We start from the raw sequence: 18,673 nt of genomic DNA on the forward strand, positions 1-18,673 counted from the left end.
ATTCAGTTGATTATGTCAAATAACTGTTGATATCTATCATCTTCATGGACAACCTTTATCATAAATGGTCCTTGGCCAATCGTAATGCGTTCAGTTGGCCACTGGCAGAAGTTCATTTCCATACTTTTTATTAATTCATATGCATCTTTGTATGTTTTATTCATCAAGGCCCCTCCTACTGCTCCATCTAATCTGGACCTCGAATGCACATCCAACCCGTTGTAAAAAGTTTGCAATCATATCCACTTAGGTAATCCTTGGTGTGGGCTCTTCTGAATCAACATCTTGAAATACTCACATGCTTCATGAAGGCTTTCTCCTTCTAACTACTTGAACATCGAAATTTCCCTTCTTAGCTAGATCGTTTTGCTGATGGGGAAGAAATTTTGTAGGAACTTTCCTGTGAGTTCATCCCATGTCATGATCGATCCTGGTGCCTACAGATCTAGCTAAGAAAAGGCGTTATCAATTAATGAAAAGGGGAACAAGCGAAGACGAATAGCATCATCAATGACCTTATTGTATTTCAAGGTATCACAAAGTTGGATGACCCGTTTTAAATGATGACTCGGATCCTCTGTCATTGTTCTACGAAACTGCAAATTGTTCTGGTTCATGACTGGCTTAATCTTGAAATTATTGGCCGTGATAGTTGGCCTCGTTATGCTCCCTTGAACCATAGATAGATTTTGTAGCGAATATTCTTTTAGAGTCCTCTTATTACGCACCATGTTTAGATTTTCCGGTAGCAGTGGTGGTGGTGGTAGGTTTGGTGGGTTAGTGTTGGCTTCATTGAATAGTGGATTTTTAAGAGGTACATTTCCCAGAGTAGGTGGTGGGTTCTGCATCTGTTTCTGCCGTTGTTGTTGATGATTCCTTCGGATAATTCTTTCTAGATTTGTGTTTGACTCTATAGGTGTTCCCCTACTAAGAGTTATACACTAATCCCAAAAAAGATAAGATTAGTAGAAAACAATAAAATTAAATTAGTAACTATAACCTAAAATTTTCCTAATTATTCTATAATTATGCAAAAATTAAAACAAATATAGTGGTGTTGCCTCTCAAGCAACGACGGCAACAACTTGACCGCCTCCGGACATACCAACATCCAGAGTAGAAATCCTACACAAAAGATGTGGAAAAATGGTATCTGCAACTATACGGGTAAGGTTGTAATATAGTTACACCAAAGTAGGTGAGTACTCCGAGGATCGTTTCCAAGGGAGGTGAGTACTAAATTAATTCTAACTTACACATAAATATATCTAATTAATACTCTAGTCGGGTTATAGTACAAATTATTAAAAGAAGGGTTTCTGGATAAATGATAATAAAAGAATAAGAAAATAAAGAAAGAAGAATAAAAATAAACAAGAAATCAAATAAGAGAATATATATCAAATCTGGACATGGGTTATTAGCTCAATTTGGTAAATGTGATTAATTGTCATCTCGGGTTTTCTCGTTCAATCAACTATTTAATACCGCAACAGGATCTTTTGACACGTCCACTAAAATATTGAGTCAACAAGAACTACTTATCTTCCGACCTCATAGTTTAGATCGGTTCAAGGTTAAGGTATTTACAGATATGCCATATCAATTTTTGGTTAATTCCTACCTTGATGACTTCCTAGGGTTGTAAGGCCTAGGATTTAGGTTCTTCCTTTCTTAAGCAGTCGATCTATTGAGAAATCACTTCAAAATAATTAATTATTCATACCTCCCCTCACTAATCCCCCACAAGAGGATTAGTTTCTCATGGATCTAGTAAACCGTATAAAATTGAATGAAAGAATGAACATGAAGAAAAAAAATTCAAGAGTAATATTTTAGAAGAAGCCTGATTGTATTGATTTTAAACACAAAATCCTCACAAAGTTTGAGAATAATTTCAGAATCTGATTTCTTCCCGAAAGCAAATAACAAGAATGGAAGTAAAGTTTAAACCCTAAAAGAAAAGAAAGCCTAAATCCTAAAACTAAAGAGAAAATTATACAAAGGAAAAAGGTGTCCATAACATGTGTTAGCTGTGTCCATTTATGGACTTAGAATGGTCATTGAACTTAACCCTAGGTCAATTAACGTTCTCGAGCTTAAATTTGGATTGTGCAAACCAATTTGCCCCTAGCTCTTATTAATTTCTCATAAAAAGGTGATGTCGCAACAAACCATGCTTATGTCATGACATCGAGGGTAGTATACTCAACTTCAGGGTGTCTTCAGGGGTATGTCGCGATATCATCAGGCTGTGTCGTGACATTGAAAGCTGTATTGGGCTTCTTCAGTTTTGATCCCTATGTTGCAACATCTAATGCTCCGTGTTGCAATCTAGCGACCATTATTGAGTTAATATGCCTTCTAATGGTCTCCTGTCCACTCACAAAATGTATTAGCTCACCTTTAGTCCTCAATTATCCCCTAAGGTCAATAAAAGAATCAAATAACACATTTTATTACACTTAACTAAACTTGCTAAAAAGTAATTAAAACATAAATAAAATTCTTATGTTCAAGCTCTAAAAGTGCAAAAACTAGTTTAATCTACTACATTGAATTACGACAGTTCAGCTGCTGCAAAGAGACAAGATTATCGAACTGTACAAAGTGTGAACTCTAACAATTGGAAAACTGGTACCAGTAAACCCCTTAATAATTTTTGATACATGTAATTAGGAGAGACCCTACGAGATGTGTTCGTAGAATCTAAACACATAGGGTTCGTTCACGAAGTCCTGCCCTATTTAAGGAAATTTACCCTATGAAAGACTTAGGCTACGTGAGCTAAGCAAGGATACGAACCTCGATGTCCGATAGTTAAACTGTTCTATTTCATGGGGTATATTGTTTGGAAAAACTTAGGGATCACATGTTCTTAATTCCTTTCATCAAATATATATGTCTTTAGGGAAAGAGTAGTTAAATTCTTGCAAGCGATGCAGGTTTACATGTTACTGCTGCTGCGTACCATGAAGTAACCGAAATGTGTTCGCGAGCTAGTGTTTTCTTAAAACTAAACATGTTTAATGTTTTAACTTACGGCGTGTTGAAGGTTAGGTTCAAAGGGAGAGTCACTTAGGTGGCTAATGCAGCGTTCTATATCTCAGGTTCGGTAACCGGACCAGGTGTGGGGTGTTACAAAGTCAATACTATCAAATAGTAATTAAGTCATCCATCACAAAGATCAATGACCCCTGACCACGTTTACTTCTCATCAACCATGTAATGCATATGAGAGGATATCATTTACCCACATCTCGGGCTATGAATTCCACTGTTGTGAATGACACTACATACTGCAGAAGTCGTACACCCAATATACCAACATTCGGTTCCTTATCTATTTGAACTCATGCTTTTACTTACATCAAAGTGTATGTGTCAAGCATACTTAGTCTGCCATCCACTCAGGATTTAGGCATGCCACACTATGAATGTAACACCCCTAACCCGTATCCGTCGTTGGAAGAGGGTTACGGAGCATTACCGTATAAATGTAACATAAAAACATACATTTCAAACATTAATATAACATAATCCATTCATATACATGCATATTGTCCCTTATTCGAGCCCTCGAGGCCCTAGAAATACGTTAGAAACAATTCAGGACTAAATTAGAAACATTTGAAAAGTTCAGGAAAAAGTTAGAAAAATTAAATTGTAGGGGTCACACAGTCGTATGGGCAGGCCGTGTGACTCACACGGCTGAGACACACACCCGTGTCTCAAGCTGTGTAACAATTGAAATAGGGACACACAACCATGTCCCAGCCTGTGTTCATGCCCGTGTAACTCTGTGAGTTGGGTGCCATGGCCAAGCCACACGCCCATGTGCCAAGCCTTGTACCACTCGACATGGCCTCACATGCCCATGTGCCAGGCCGTGTGCTAGGCCGCGTAACTGCCTGACTTGAATGCCTTTAAAACCTAGAGGGGACACACAACCGTGTCACATGGCCGTGTGTCACACACGGCTGAGACACACACCCGTGTCTTAGGCCATATGGACATGAAATTGGCCAAAATCAATCCATTTCCATCACCAAGCCAAATGTGTACCTACAAGCAATTTACCACCACGACCAACGCATCAAAAACATACCAAAACATGCTTAAATTGACCAATCTAAATGACTAAATCCATTCAACCAATATGCCATATAAGGCACCTCAATCACAATCAAACAATCTTATTTAAATATATGTATTACCAGATTTAAAACATACACAACTAAAAACAAACAATCGATGTGCCATTCATAGGCACCGCAACTATAACCAATATCAACAACTAAAACATGTAAACATTGATCCATTTCTAACATAGCATTTAATTCCTTCACAAGCCAAAACAAACCACAAGTGTTCAATTTCATACCATACAAATTGTACCAAAAGATACCTATTTACAATCTTAATAAAGTACCTAACAAATTAGTATAGTATATTGTCATATTGTACCAAAACAACCTATATAGCCACATATACATGCCACTACCCTATGGGAAATAAGAACTACCAACATCGATGGATAATGTGAGCCAAAGGTCCAATCCGTCCAAAAGTCAGCAACAATGATCTACAAAACAATCACAAAAATGAATAAGCTTATAGAGCTTAGTAAGAACATATTGTATCATAAAACTTAAAAACAATTGAAACACAACTCATATTTTACTCGGTTCAAAGTTACCAAAGTGTAACCGGGGCACGTAAGTGCAATTCAGGGGTACCGAAGTACAAATAAGGGCATGTAAGTGCAATTTAGCAGTACCAAAGTACAAACAGGGACACGTAAGTGCAATTCAGGGGTACCAAAGTACAAATAGGGGCACATAAATGCAATTCAGGGGTACCAAAGTACAAATAGGGGCACGTAAGTGCAATTCAGGGGTACCGAAGTACAAACAGGGGATAATTAACAATAATGTATAAATATACAAGTAGAACTTCATTTACATTTGAAATACTATGAACTTACATGACAACTAGAGCGTAGAAATGCTATCGACCTAATCTATGATTTTTGCCTTTCCTCGATTTAGATCCAATTGAGATTTATCTTGATCTAAATAAACAATCATATTCAATTAAATATTTGAATCAATCTCAAAATTCAATTCAATCCATAATTCACATTTATTCATAATTATAGTTTTTCCCCTATCATTTTAACTTTTCACAGTTTAGTCCTTATGCCCATAATTTAAAATCTAAGCATTTTCATCCTTATTCCATGCTAGCCAAATCCATTAAGAACCCATATCAATAAAAATGAGACCTAGAGTCATACCATGGAAGGAATTCAAGCTTGATCGAACAAGCATTCATCCAGTGGAGTCTTCTCATTCTTAATTTCGGTTAGGGCAAGAGAAAAATAAAAGATGATAGCTTTCTTTTCTTTTTTTTTTAACTTAATTTACCTAATTACCATTTTAACCTTTAAAAACATTAATAATTTCATTAAAACCATGTCCATAAATATGCACTATCACTTTAATTTTTTTAATTGCCATCCAAGTCCCTTAAATTAAAATTTCATATCTATTTGACATGTTTAATTAATAGAACTCTACTTTTCACCTTTTACTATTTAGTCCTTTTACATAATTAAGCATGCAAACGTCAAAATTTCTTAACAAAATTTTTATACGACCTTACTAACATTCTATAGACATTAAAATAGTAATAACTAATAATTTACTCATTGGATTTTTTGTTCCAAAATCACTGTTCTGATTTCACTAAAAACGGACTGTTACAATGAACGTTACAAGTGATTAAATCCATAAAAAAATTTAGGACCTATTCTGCATAGGTCTTGTCCACTGTCCTGCTAGCCCAGTCAGTCACATGTATGTCTCTATCTTTTGGGAGTCATCTGCTCTAAAGCCTAAGACAAGGCATCTCCCCAATTAGACTTGATAGACGATATATTAGTTTTTCAATCGATTTTCTCATTTTCGATTAAACTAAGTACATGTTTAGGTTCATCTACTAATATCAGCTATCTTTTTGTACTACAATCCAACAGTGTAATATCGCTTAGTATTATTTTAAACAATATGAGCAACATTTGCTTCTATTTGGTTTTGTCTGCAAAAACAATTTGAGGACAATAATACAAAGTATATTAATTGTAATAAATGAATTTGTTTTATTAACCAATCTATTGGAAAATATTACAAGTTTAGAAATGAATATTCTACACTCAGCGAACCAGATCCAACACATTTACCTATTAATCGAGTTATGAATTTCGCTATTGTGATTGATGTTACATAGTGCAGAAGTTGTATACCCAATGCACTAGCTTTTGGTTTCTTATCTATTTGAACTTAGACTTTTACTTACATAAAATTATACAAGTCACACATACATAGTCTAACATTCACTCAAGATTAAGGCATGTCACACTATGAAACTCAAAAGTGAAGAAATCCATAAATGGATATACGATCTATTCTACTTGGGTCCTATCGAAAGTATTGTTAGTCTAGTCAATCACATCAATGCTTCTATCATCTGGGAGCCATCTGCTCTGATGCTTAAAAGAAATCATCTCCCCGATTAGACTTGATAGACAACATATTAGTCTTTCAATCGGTTTGCTCATTTCCAATTATACTAAAGACATATTTAGCTTCATGACCGCCTCCGGACGTACTAGCGTCCAAAGTTTGAATACTGCAACTAGTGATGTGGAATTGAGGCGGTATCCACAAGTATACGGCTCAGGTTGTAATATAGTTACAATGAAATGGGTGAGTACTCTTAGGATCTTACCCAAGGGAGGTGAGTACTATATTAAAGTTAACCTAAAAGAAAATAGAATTAATTAGTAATCTAGATAAATCATATTACGAAAAAACGTAAAGAAGAGATTTTTGGGTTTTTTTGAATGAAAGAATAGGAATTCCATAAATAAAGTGAACAGCCCTACTTTCAGTGGTGTCAGAACAGTGATTTTGGGACCACAAATTCTGATGTGTCAGTCCATAAATATGAATTAATTAATATTTACAAGCTCACTAAGATCGTACTCAATTATAAAAACTATAAATCTTAGTTTCTAATAGCTAAAGGAGTTAAATAGATAAAGAATAATGAAGTGGTGGACCACTATAATAAATAGACCATATTAGTTATAATGGGTTGTGTTGGCTTGATTATTTTAAAATTCTCATTAATTTTAACGGTTATTTTAATAATTAAATGATAAACTAAAATAGAAAAAAGATGAAAAATTATCGTCTTTTTCATGGTTTTCTTTTCTTTGGCTGAATACCATTGTTGGAAGACCTCCAAGCTTTGGTTTGTGTTTGAGTCCTTGCATGTAAGCTATTTCTTACCCGTTTTTTGATGATTTTTATGTTTTTGTGATTGTTGTATTGATATCTAGCTAGTTTAGGGACTAATTTGTGAGGTTTTCAAAGTCTTGAAAAATTACCATTGATGTTCTTAAAGTATTCTTCATCTTATTTCATGAGCATGAAGCTTGATGATAATTATGATCTAGTTTGTAAAATGATTTTTATCAATTTTCATGTTTAGTGATAAAATTTAAAGTAAAATAAAATGGACATGGTTTTTCTTGATAAATTCAAAATTATAGGGCTATTTTAGAATGGTTAAAAAATTAGGTTTAATGGGTTTAAAGTTTTTTTTTTGACAAAGAATGGGCCCGAAGGCCACAACCTCATATTAAATTGCATCAAAAATACAATGGGTTTAAAGTTTAATTGTGAGAAATAGGCTTGTTTTGGTCTTAAGGACCACATTGAATAAAGTGTAAATAGTTGGGGCAAATGTACAAAAATTGTAAATAAGAAGTTATATGTATTAAATTGAATAGTTTATGAAGTTGAGGCTAATGATTGAAATAAATTATATTATAGATCAAGATCAAGTAGATAATCGAAGAAAACAGAAAGCTACAGAAAAGTCTCTAAACTTTTGTTATTACTGCAGTTTAGCCCTGGTAAGTTCGTTCAATTTAGTTTAATATATATTTTGAAATGTATTGAATGAGAATTTGGTTTTTGAATGTTCAATTGATGGTTTGATGTTAAATTAGAGTGAATTGAAGTAGTAAATTGTCGGAGCACTGTTTACTGATGATATTTCTTGAGCCGAATGAACGTAGGATAAAGTACGATTGCCATGCCAATAGGTTATAGTGTGTACTGTAGGGGATTGATATGCGGCGAGACGATAATTCCTGAATTGTGTTTATACACTGAGTATATCGAGGTTCAATATTTATTGCGAACTATCGTGTTATATTACAGTAATTCTAGCATGTTATCGGGCTAGGCACTTGCTGCTTAGGCGTGTTTTCGAAGGGATGTTAACCTTTGGGCTAGGCACTTGGTGCAAATGCTTGTTTTTGGTTGGATGGGCTTATTTGAGTGTTTGGCGTGTTTCAAATGGATAACCGCGTACTCGTATTCGTTATATCATTCATCAAGCAATATTTCCAGTGTTAAGTGTTTAATTAATGAATCATATAATGGTTGTACATGAAATTCCCGATAGTGTTTAGACTTGATTTTGAATGAGCTTGTATGATATTATTAATATGTAACTTGTATATGATTGAATATAAACTCACCTGTTTATGCTAGTGGTTGAACAAGAAGCATCGCCTAACATTCTTGTTATTAATAATTGTTATGTTTATATCAAGATGCTTTATCATTTTATTTGTCAAAATTACTAAGCCCTATAGAATCTTACTTGTGTTATATATTTAATTTCTTTGTAGATAGTATTTTTGGAAATCAAGCAATTAGATCAATTCGAAGAAATCACACTATTCGAATATCTTTTAGTAGCTTTTGAACGTTTACTTTCGGTTATATGGCATGTAATAAGTGATTTGAAAATATTTCGGTTACTTGTTACTTATTGTGTTTGTTACACTTAAATGATGTTTGTCATAGATGGATTATTGGTAGATGTGTATATACTTTTGTTGTTTGGCTTATAAATGTTCATAAGAATGTGATTTGGTCTTATTTTCCTATGCCATTAAAGAATGACTATCCTATAGAGAACTGGACTTGAATGTTGTGGATGAATGGTAAATTTTGGCATAAGCTAATGCATGGTTTTTTTAGTTTAAATGCAAACTATTTGGCAAATGCTTTTTGACATGAGAACATAGCTTTGATTATGTATTGTTTTGGTGTTTGAATTGTGTTTTCATTAAGGGCACATTGGTTAGGCACATAGATTGGTTGTTTTGGGATGTTTTGAATCTATTTGAATGTGTTTTGAAGGCTTGTAAACATGTGTTTTTGGTATGTCTTGGCACCTAAGCAAATGGGTAGAAAGTGGCTTGTTTTTGGGGCAATCTAGGTAGCACATGGCCTGAGACACGGGCTGTCACACGGTCGTGTACCACACAAAACCACCCCACACAGTCATGTGTTGTTATTTATTTAGGTGCAGGTGTCACACGATCTGAGACACAACCTGCAATACGATCTTGTGTCTCAAGTCATCATGTAACACGATCTAGAACACAGCCTATGACATGGCCGTGTAACCCAACATTGAATGCACACACGATTTGGCAAACGGTTTGCACCACGACCATGTGGCCCCATTTCGAATACCCACACGGGTGGACACACGGGCTGGGACACGACCGTGTGTCCAAACTTTGAATGTCCATACGGTCTAGGCTATGTCACATGGCCTAGCCACACGACCGTGTGACCTCTATTTTCAAAATTCTCCAGTTTATCCAAAATTTTCAATTTTATTTCAAATTGATCTCAGAATGTTCCCAAACCATTTAAGGCCTCGTAAGTTCAATTTAAGGCCAATAAATGTATTTCTACCCTAATTAATATAAGTATTGAATGTTATTATTTAATTTATATAATTGTTTCTATTCAAAGTTCATTGATAAGAATTGTACTATAATATTTTATAACTCTAATCTGGCGACGAAAATGGGTTAGGGGTGTTACAGGTAGCCATAATCAGCTATCGTCTCAGGCTTTCTTGTTCAATCAACTAGTGAATACCCTAGCAGGATCTTCCGATACGTCCACTAAAATACTAAATTGATAAGAAGTATTTATCTTCCGACCTCATAGTCCAGACCAGTTCAGGGTTAAGGCGTTCACAAATAGGCCATACCAACTTTGGGTTACTTCCCACCTTGATGACTTCCTAGGATTGTGAGGCCTAGGGTTTAGATTCTTCCTTTCTTGAATAGTTGATCCGTTAAGAAATCCCTACAAAACAGTTAATTACTTATATTGCCACTCACTAATGCCCCATAAGAGGATTAGTTCCTCATGAAATTCATAAACACAATCTACATTACAAGCCATTTGGTACCAAATCTGAGCCAACCCAAATTGCTTTCTGGGGTATTATTACTCGAGCTTCCTCCTCTCCCTGTTGTGTGAGGTTTTGGTTGGTCGAGCCTTGTTTCCATTGTCGAATGAGCATGAATCAAACTCTTCAACCTCTTTGGTTGGCATCTCCTCTTCTATGGCCAGAAAGTGTATTGCCTCTTTTACACTTTCATTCACAATCAGTTTAAGTTCCATGTTAATGGTTAGTTCATCCCTTACTTCTTCCTTTACAGTTAGATCTATTGCTATGTCAATTAGACCAGAGACCGTTTCAACTATGTTCAACTCATCCCCATGTTTTTCAATTACAAGCTCAGGTTGAATCTTGCCATGAATCTAATCATGGTCATCGATGATACCAGGGTTCTCATGGTCCAAGTTGTGCTCATCAGATATGTCCTCCTTCATTAGAGGTAGCGCTTCGGATATTTCTTGTATGATTTTTATCATTTGTGCCATCATATCTGGCATGTTTGCTAATACCTTAGAGTTGGCCGTCTTGGTGATTTCACATAAAGGCATTTTATATGAATCATTGGGAGGCTTGTCTGGATATTCGGGCATATCATGATCTCTTTCAAGTTCCTCATACAAATTACCAGTAAATTCAAGAGGATGTTCAACTATATCAGTACCTTGTTCATTACTCCACTGGTTCGTTGAGGCTTTGTTCCCTCGTTGGCTTAACTCGATCATGAGTAAGTTTTTATTCTCCATAATTTCCCATTTTTCATATACTCCCTCCTCACATATTTTCTCATCAAAGACCATCTCATTATTAAACCACATGTAATCAGTTTCATCAACATTTAAATGATTTTGCTGGGATTGTCTCTATGGACCAGTGGCTAACTAAACAGGTATTCCTTTCCCCTAAGGCATACACTGAAATCAAAAAAGAAAGAAGTTAGGAAACATAAATGAATAAAAATAGAATAAAATAAAATCGTATCTATAATTTAAAATTTTCTAAATTATTTTATAGAACGTAAAAATTAAAATCAATCTAGTAACGTTGCCTCTCCGACAACGGGGCCAAAACTAGATCGCCTCCAGACGTAGTAAAGTCTAGAGTATGAATACTACAACTAATTATGTGGAATTGAGGCAGTGTCAGCAAGTATATGGGTCAGGTTGTAATATAGTTACAACAAAGTGGGAAAGTACTCCGAGGATCGTACCCAAGGAAGGTGAGTACTAGATTAAAGCTAACCTAAACGCAAATAGAATTAGTAATCTAGATAAATCATATTATGAGAAAACATAAAGAAGAGATTTTTGGGTTTTTATGAATGAAAGAATAAGAATTTCATAAATAAAGTGAACTTCAAATAACTAAAATCTAAACTTAATCAAATCTAAACATGGGTGATTAGCTCACTTCGGTAGTAATAATCAACTCTTGTCTTGAGCTTTCTTGTTCAATCAACTAGTCAATACCCCAGTAGGATCTTCTGATACGTTCACTGAAATACTAAGTCGGCAAGAACTAATTATCTTTCGACCTCACATTCCAGACCGGTTTAGGGTTAAAGTGTTCATGAATAGGTCATACCAAATTTGGGTTAATTCCCACCTTGTTGACTTCCTAGAGTAGTCAAGCCTAGGGTTTAGATTCCACCTGTCCTGAATAGCTGATCCGTTAAGAAATCCCTACAAAACAGTTAATTATTCATACTGGCCGGCTCTGGATGTACTAACATCCAATACTGCATTAAAAGATATATAAATGAGGCGATATATGCAAGTATACGGGTCCAATTGTAATATACTTATAGTAGAGTAGGTGAGTACTCCGAGAATCGTACCCAAGGGAGGCTAGTGCTAGATCAATGTTAACCTAAACACTGAAAGATCTAATCAGAACTCTAAATTAGTTATAGTATGAAAACGTAAAAAAAGGGGATTTTTAGGATTTTTATAATAATAAAGAAATAAATAACAATATATTGAAGAGCAGAATTCATCAAATCTGATTATGGGTGATTAGCTCACTTCGGTAATCATCATTCACTGTCACTTTGGGTTCCTCATCAATCAACTAGTCGCTATCCCTGCAGGATCTTCTGATCTTCCACTAAAATAACGAGTCGCCAAGAACTATTTATCTTCTAACCTCTGAGCCCAAACTAGCTTGGGGCGAAGGTGCTCACGAATAAGTCATACCAATTTTAGGTTAATTCCCACCCTGATGACTTCTTAGGGTTGTCAAGCATAGGGTTTAGGTTCTTCATTTCCTAAACAGTTGTAAGTAACCCTATAAAATAGTTAATAGATCATACCTCCACTCATTAATCCTCAATAGAAAGATTAGTTCCTCATAGTTTCCATAAACAATATAGAATCGATATAAAGAGTAAACTTGATAAATGAATTGAAAGTTTAGAGTTTAAGAAAAAGCTTGATTTGTATTAAGAATGAAAGTTTGATTGTCTCTACAAATCTGATCTCTCGAGATAAAAAAAAAGAACAAAGTGAAAGTAACTCTAAACCTAAGAAAAGAGAAAAACTAAACTAAAATTAAAAGAAGAATTCTAAACTAAGTAATTTGTGTCCATAATTTGTGAAAAACGAGCCTATTTATAGATTTCAGGTGGTTGTCGTCCTTAACCTTAGGTTAGCCGATGTTTCCGAGCATTATGTTTGATTGTGAAAACCAAAACGCCCCATGGCTGGTGTTAATTATTGTCCAAAGTCGATGTTCAGACACAATAGGACTTGTGTAACAACAAAGGAGATAGTATACTCCGCTTGGGATTTCTTCAGGGGTATGTTGTGACACCATTAGACTGTGTCACGACATCGAAAGTAGTCTTGTGATTTCTCTATTAGGCTCCCTATGTTGTGACATTGATCATTCTGTGTTGTGACATAGGGACTAGTATCAGTTTAGTACGCCTTCTAATGGTCTCTTACACACTTACAAAGTTCATTAGCTCACCCTTAGACCTTATTCGACCCCTAAGGGTAATAAAAGAGTCAATTTGCACATTTTATTAACTTTAAGAAAACTTATGAAAACATAATTAAAACCTAATGAAACTGCTTGTTTTCAAGCTCCTAAAGCACGAAAATTAGTTTAATATGCTACACAGAATTATAGCAGATCAAACTCCCCCACACTGCAGTCATTGCTTATCCTTAAGCAACACAAACAAAAATAAGTAGTAAAAGAGATGACCCTTGAGCAAATATAATACCAATGTTGACTTTGGAGCACATGACTAGGCATTTCATATTCACAAATAACTTTGACATGATGAATAATTGATTTATGACTTTTGACCTCAAACATCTGAGTTCAGTGCATTACAAAGTATAGAAGCATTGAGGGCGTCACCTATAGGAATCCATCAACAATTCATACAAGTAATTTGATTATTCGAGAAGAATATAAATAGTAGTTTATGTGATTGTTTAATAAAATGTCCATTCATGCATAAGGATATTTAGGTCACATAGGACTTTTTGACTTGTAATGTTCTAAGGCTTATGATAGGTATGGAATTCAAAAATAGTAAGCATCAAATGGGTTACAAACACAAAAATACACAAAAATAGTTTGGCACATCGTATCGATCCCTATTCTTCCCCCTTAGCGACCCTTACCCACTCACCACCTTATTTCTCCTTCTCTCATCTTCCTTGTTTTTTGACATAGGAAATCATAGCCTACGAGTTTTTGTGCACTAATGAATGAGTTTTTCTTACTTTCGTTACTTTGTCACTTTCTTTTTCAATTCATCTCACTAAAAAATGTTTTTTTTCTTCTTAGGAACTTTTACCACTCGTATTGATTCTTTTTTTGGATTTTTCTTTTGTTCTACACTTTAGGCTAACCTATAGTTCCTATATTACACCAATATTTCCTATTTCACTCTGTTTTTACAAAATCTGCCATGATGTATCTACTTAACCCTCAATACTTATGGCCAGACCTTTATAGTCATGTAGTGCAAGACCAAAGAAAAAAGGCAAATACAAATTAAGTTTCAGGCTTGGGTTTTGTAATAAGGTTCATCAAGAAGTGTTAACAGTCTCAAAAATTGATACTAAAGGTGAATAAATATAGGTAAGATTTTTGGCTCTGGATATGTTCCAATCAATACCTTAGGTCATCCCTTAAATATCTCAATATGCACAAACTTAATCAACTAAACAAACTCAAATTCAACTATTTATCATTCATACTAGCATGCTCGTTTCCTTGTATTTTCTATATCATTTGGTATAACTGATTCCTTAATGCCTATTTAAAGTGTAGCATATAGAACTTAGTAGTCTAATAATAAAAAAATTAAAATCACCTATCATCATGCCAAATTTATTTGTAAACACAAGCAACCTATGCACATGTTTCTAACCAATCAGTTGTATTTCTACAAGCTCAAGCACAGAAATGACAAGAAAAATAAAAGAAAAGCATAAAAATGAAAATTTTCTATGTTACCCCCCACACATTGTCCTTAATGTGTGACTCATAAAAAGATAAGGAAAGATGTTACCCGATTGATCGTGGCCATTCCAACTGCTCATGATATTTTCTTCCTCCTTTATTTGTTGAAAGATCAAGAATGTTGTGTCTCTCTCATGAGGGGTTCATATAAAGAAAATTGTAAAAAAAATAAAAAACTAATTGTCCATTATTATTACTATTCCTACCTACTCAAAAATAAATTAAAATCATCTAATAAAAATTAATGAAATCTTTTCCAAAATAGAAAAAATTAAATTTTTAAACCTCCTCTAAATCATCGAGGGAAGGGGAATGCCTCTGCTCCATAGGTAATTTGCCCTTGGCCGAGCTACGAATGACAGGCCCTTAAGAAGTTGAATATTGTAGCTAGAATGTCACTTCATACTCATCCTCTATCCAGGAGTACTCTTGTGTGCCCTTATAATCTTCAGAGTTTGCCTCCTCATCATCATCTCCCCCTTCAGGATGAGTTGGGCCCGAGCTAAACATATTTGAAAGGTAATTCGAAACTCGTAACCCACTTATTCTTGCAAATTCTTGGAGCATCGGTCCCGTCTCTTGCATCCAACTAATAATTACATCGGGGTTCTCCTTAACGCTGCCACTTGTTCCTCTTCTATCCCTCAACTACTTCTTCTGTTTAAGTGATTCTAGAATATCCAACTTCTATTTCCTTCTTTGGTTCCATTCAGTCATTTGTATTCTTTGAGCTTAACATATTGAATATATAATGAATCACCAATTACACTTTTTTTAGGCCTCATAAATTGTTCATTTTCGCTCATCCGAACTCCTACCCTTTGACATAGTGCTTTTACGAGATGAGGAAAGAAAAGACTGGCTTTTTTCCCACTCACGTAACATTTCATCTCACGAATGATCCATCTTCTTATGCATACATGTTTTCATTTCAAAATGCTATACAGAAGAATAGCTCAGAAAGTATTAACATTAGAAACGTTTAATGCAGGTGGAATTCGAGTGCCTGTGAATTGCATCCATATTTTTACTACCAAAAACATTATGGCCTAATAAAAGTTCATTGGGAACCTAGTATCTAGTCTAATATTCCAGGTACCCCGGCCTGAGCCAAATATTTTATCACACTATCCTTTTCTATCTTTTCAAATTTATCCAAATTAGTGCTAGTAAGAAAATCGCTTTCATAATGTGGAGTGTCATAAAATTCACATATTTCACTAGGAGTTAAGGGGACTTCCACCCCTCGGACCAAGACATCAATCACATAAATTCAAAGACCATATTGAACTATTTAATGTTTAAGCGAAGCATAGAATTCATGGATTATGGGAACGATTGAGTTCTCTTTGGGAATGATACAAATTGCTCCCAACGATGGTACTTGACTAAAGACCAAATTTCTTTGCAGTGAACCATAGAGTGTTCAAACCCTCGCTCCTGAATGAGAGGTCTCCCCTAAGACTCGAGAAAGTATTTCTCGACATTTAAATGATGAAATCTTACAAAGTTCAAAACATCTAGGGTTTCTGAGACCTTAGCCTTTTTTCTTCTGCTAAGAGGCATTTTTTATTGTTTGATTTGAAAGCAAGCAAATAGAAATTAATGAAAACTAATGGAATAGTAGAATGAGTAAAGGATTACATAACCTCAACTTCCTGGCGAAAGTTTCTATTGGCCCTTCAATTGATCGATGAAACTCCAAATAAAGCTTTAGAAATTGCAATATAGAATTGGGTTATTTAGGGTTTAAGATGAAAAGAGGTTTATAGAAGAGTTTAGTGTTATAAAAGAGTTCAGAATATGAGGTTAAGGTGTTTTTAAGTTAAAAACAAGGGCTTTAAGGGTTAAAAATTGAATAAATTAAGGGTTAGGCCGCCTTGTTACGCAGATGGGTTGGGTCAACCTTGTAGAAAATTGCAGCGATGTCACAACGTAGAGGTTTCGTGTCATAATATCCCTGTCAGATTGCTTATCTCGCAAAATTGGGGTTCGATGTCGCGACACACCTTGTAGTTTTGAGATTCTAAGAAATTGTCTAACATGTCGTAACACAAGAGATGGTGTCGCAAGGTTGTTAGGATTTTCGTAATTCATGGCTATTGGACACAATGTTGTGAGTGAAGTGACCGTGTCGCGACATCGATTATTTATTTATTTATTTAAAATTCCAATCTTCAGAGTGCTTTGCCTGCTTGTTAGCCCTATCTTTAATCTTCCTGTAATATTACAATTAGTTGGTTAGTGAAATATACAATTTTATACAGTTAGTTAGAGTTACTGAAGAAAACATCAAGTCTTGCTGCCAGACTCATCCTTCAACTCGGTCAATATGCACTTAGGTGCTTCCCGCAAGTTGTTTCTGTCATTATTTGACTAACACCCATCGTGCCATTGGTAGCTGTCATTACGACCACCAAATTTTATCCACTACTCAGCCAATATTAACTGGTAATATAGAGTAAGTAAGGAATCGTCCCACGAAGAAGCTTGTGTTAAACCTATTTGAAAAGAATTGAAATTAAGATAATGTAAACGTATGCAAGAAAGTAAAATGGGGGGGTTTATGCTTCTACGTTTCCCTAAAATAATGAATAAATTCTAACTCAAATTTTAAATTACTTTGAAATAATGAATCCAATAGAGAGAAAGAAGACTTAGTTATGGGCTCCTCAATCCGCTAAGCACAAGTCGATTGCATCCCCTAATTATTCCAGAATTCTAATTCGGCAGCAAGGATAAAAAAAATTACTTACGACGTAATTTCCTATCTCTGGTAATTTCATCCAGTCAGAGAACGTTCTTAGCTGAATTTCTACCCTCAATTATCTCTCCGTGAACCAATTAATGGCACATTTAAAATTTTTAGAGATTTTACCTTGCATCAACCGTAAAGAGTCCTTCAGCGGTCTCTACCATTAAATCCCTAGTTGTTTTTAATTAGTTGCTGACCAATTATTCATCACATGTTCTAAGTTTATTAAGAATTTGTAATTTGTACTTAGATGACTGTAAGAAAATTCCCCAAATTAATTAGGTGATCAATCAAATTGATTTTAGAAATTTCCCTTAAACGTTAAAAACAAACAGGTGGAGAATGCCGAACTTGAATTTAGAAAAAATCATGTCTTTGAATCACTTGCACTTAGCTTCATGAGTGCCTAAGCTGAAATAATTCAGCCACTCATAGCGAAAAATCCAGAACAGAAATTAATTGAAGGTAGCATAATTTCGAACTAATCTCGTATGAAATACTGCTCTCAATTGCTGCGCCCTTTCTCCCTTCGACTAGGTAACTCTTTAAGCTATTTTCTAGCTGATTGACTGGCGCGTGATGGCTCACAAAATCCTTAAAATGGATGACCGAACTATGCCCTGCAAAATAATAAAAAAAATCTACTCCCCGTCTGCTGCTTCTTCTCCTCCTTTTATGGAAAAATATAACCTTTAATAATTCAAAAACAACAACTTGATCTTATCCCCTTAATCTTAGCTGAACCCGGCGCATAAGAATAGCTCTAGCCTACTAGAGTTTTACTTTAATTAAATCTTCAAGGCTGATGTGATTAGGGTCGGCCATCGCTAGCAAGAAGGAAATTGGGAGATTGAATTCCCTTGCTGATTTTGTCGCACATTCAGCCTGCTGTATTTCTAATTGGACCGACTTTTTGCTCCTGTTGTCAAGACTTTTTGCTACCAATTAAAAGTGAATTTAGCAGCCGCTCAATCCCCTTCCATAAACTCTATTCGTGAGCTCCTCCTTTGGATTTGTTCGATCGATCCCTACGTGCCTACCTTACAACATACAATTAAATTGGTGAACTGGAGCGAA

At 35.0% G+C, this 18,673-nt stretch overlaps 1 non-coding gene across 1 annotated transcript; it reads left to right on the top strand.

The window, feature by feature from the left end:
* The first annotated feature begins 252 nt into the window (after positions 1-252).
* Positions 253-358, top strand: LOC128039460 (small nucleolar RNA R71). Its single transcript, XR_008193964.1, has one exon. It is a non-coding gene; the product is annotated as a small nucleolar RNA R71 (small nucleolar RNA).
* The last annotated feature ends 18,315 nt before the right edge of the window (positions 359-18,673 follow it).

Source organism: Gossypium raimondii, chromosome 2, assembly GCF_025698545.1.
Source record: "Gossypium raimondii isolate GPD5lz chromosome 2, ASM2569854v1, whole genome shotgun sequence".
In the NCBI taxonomy this organism is placed as follows: Eukaryota; Viridiplantae; Streptophyta; class Magnoliopsida; order Malvales; family Malvaceae; genus Gossypium; species Gossypium raimondii.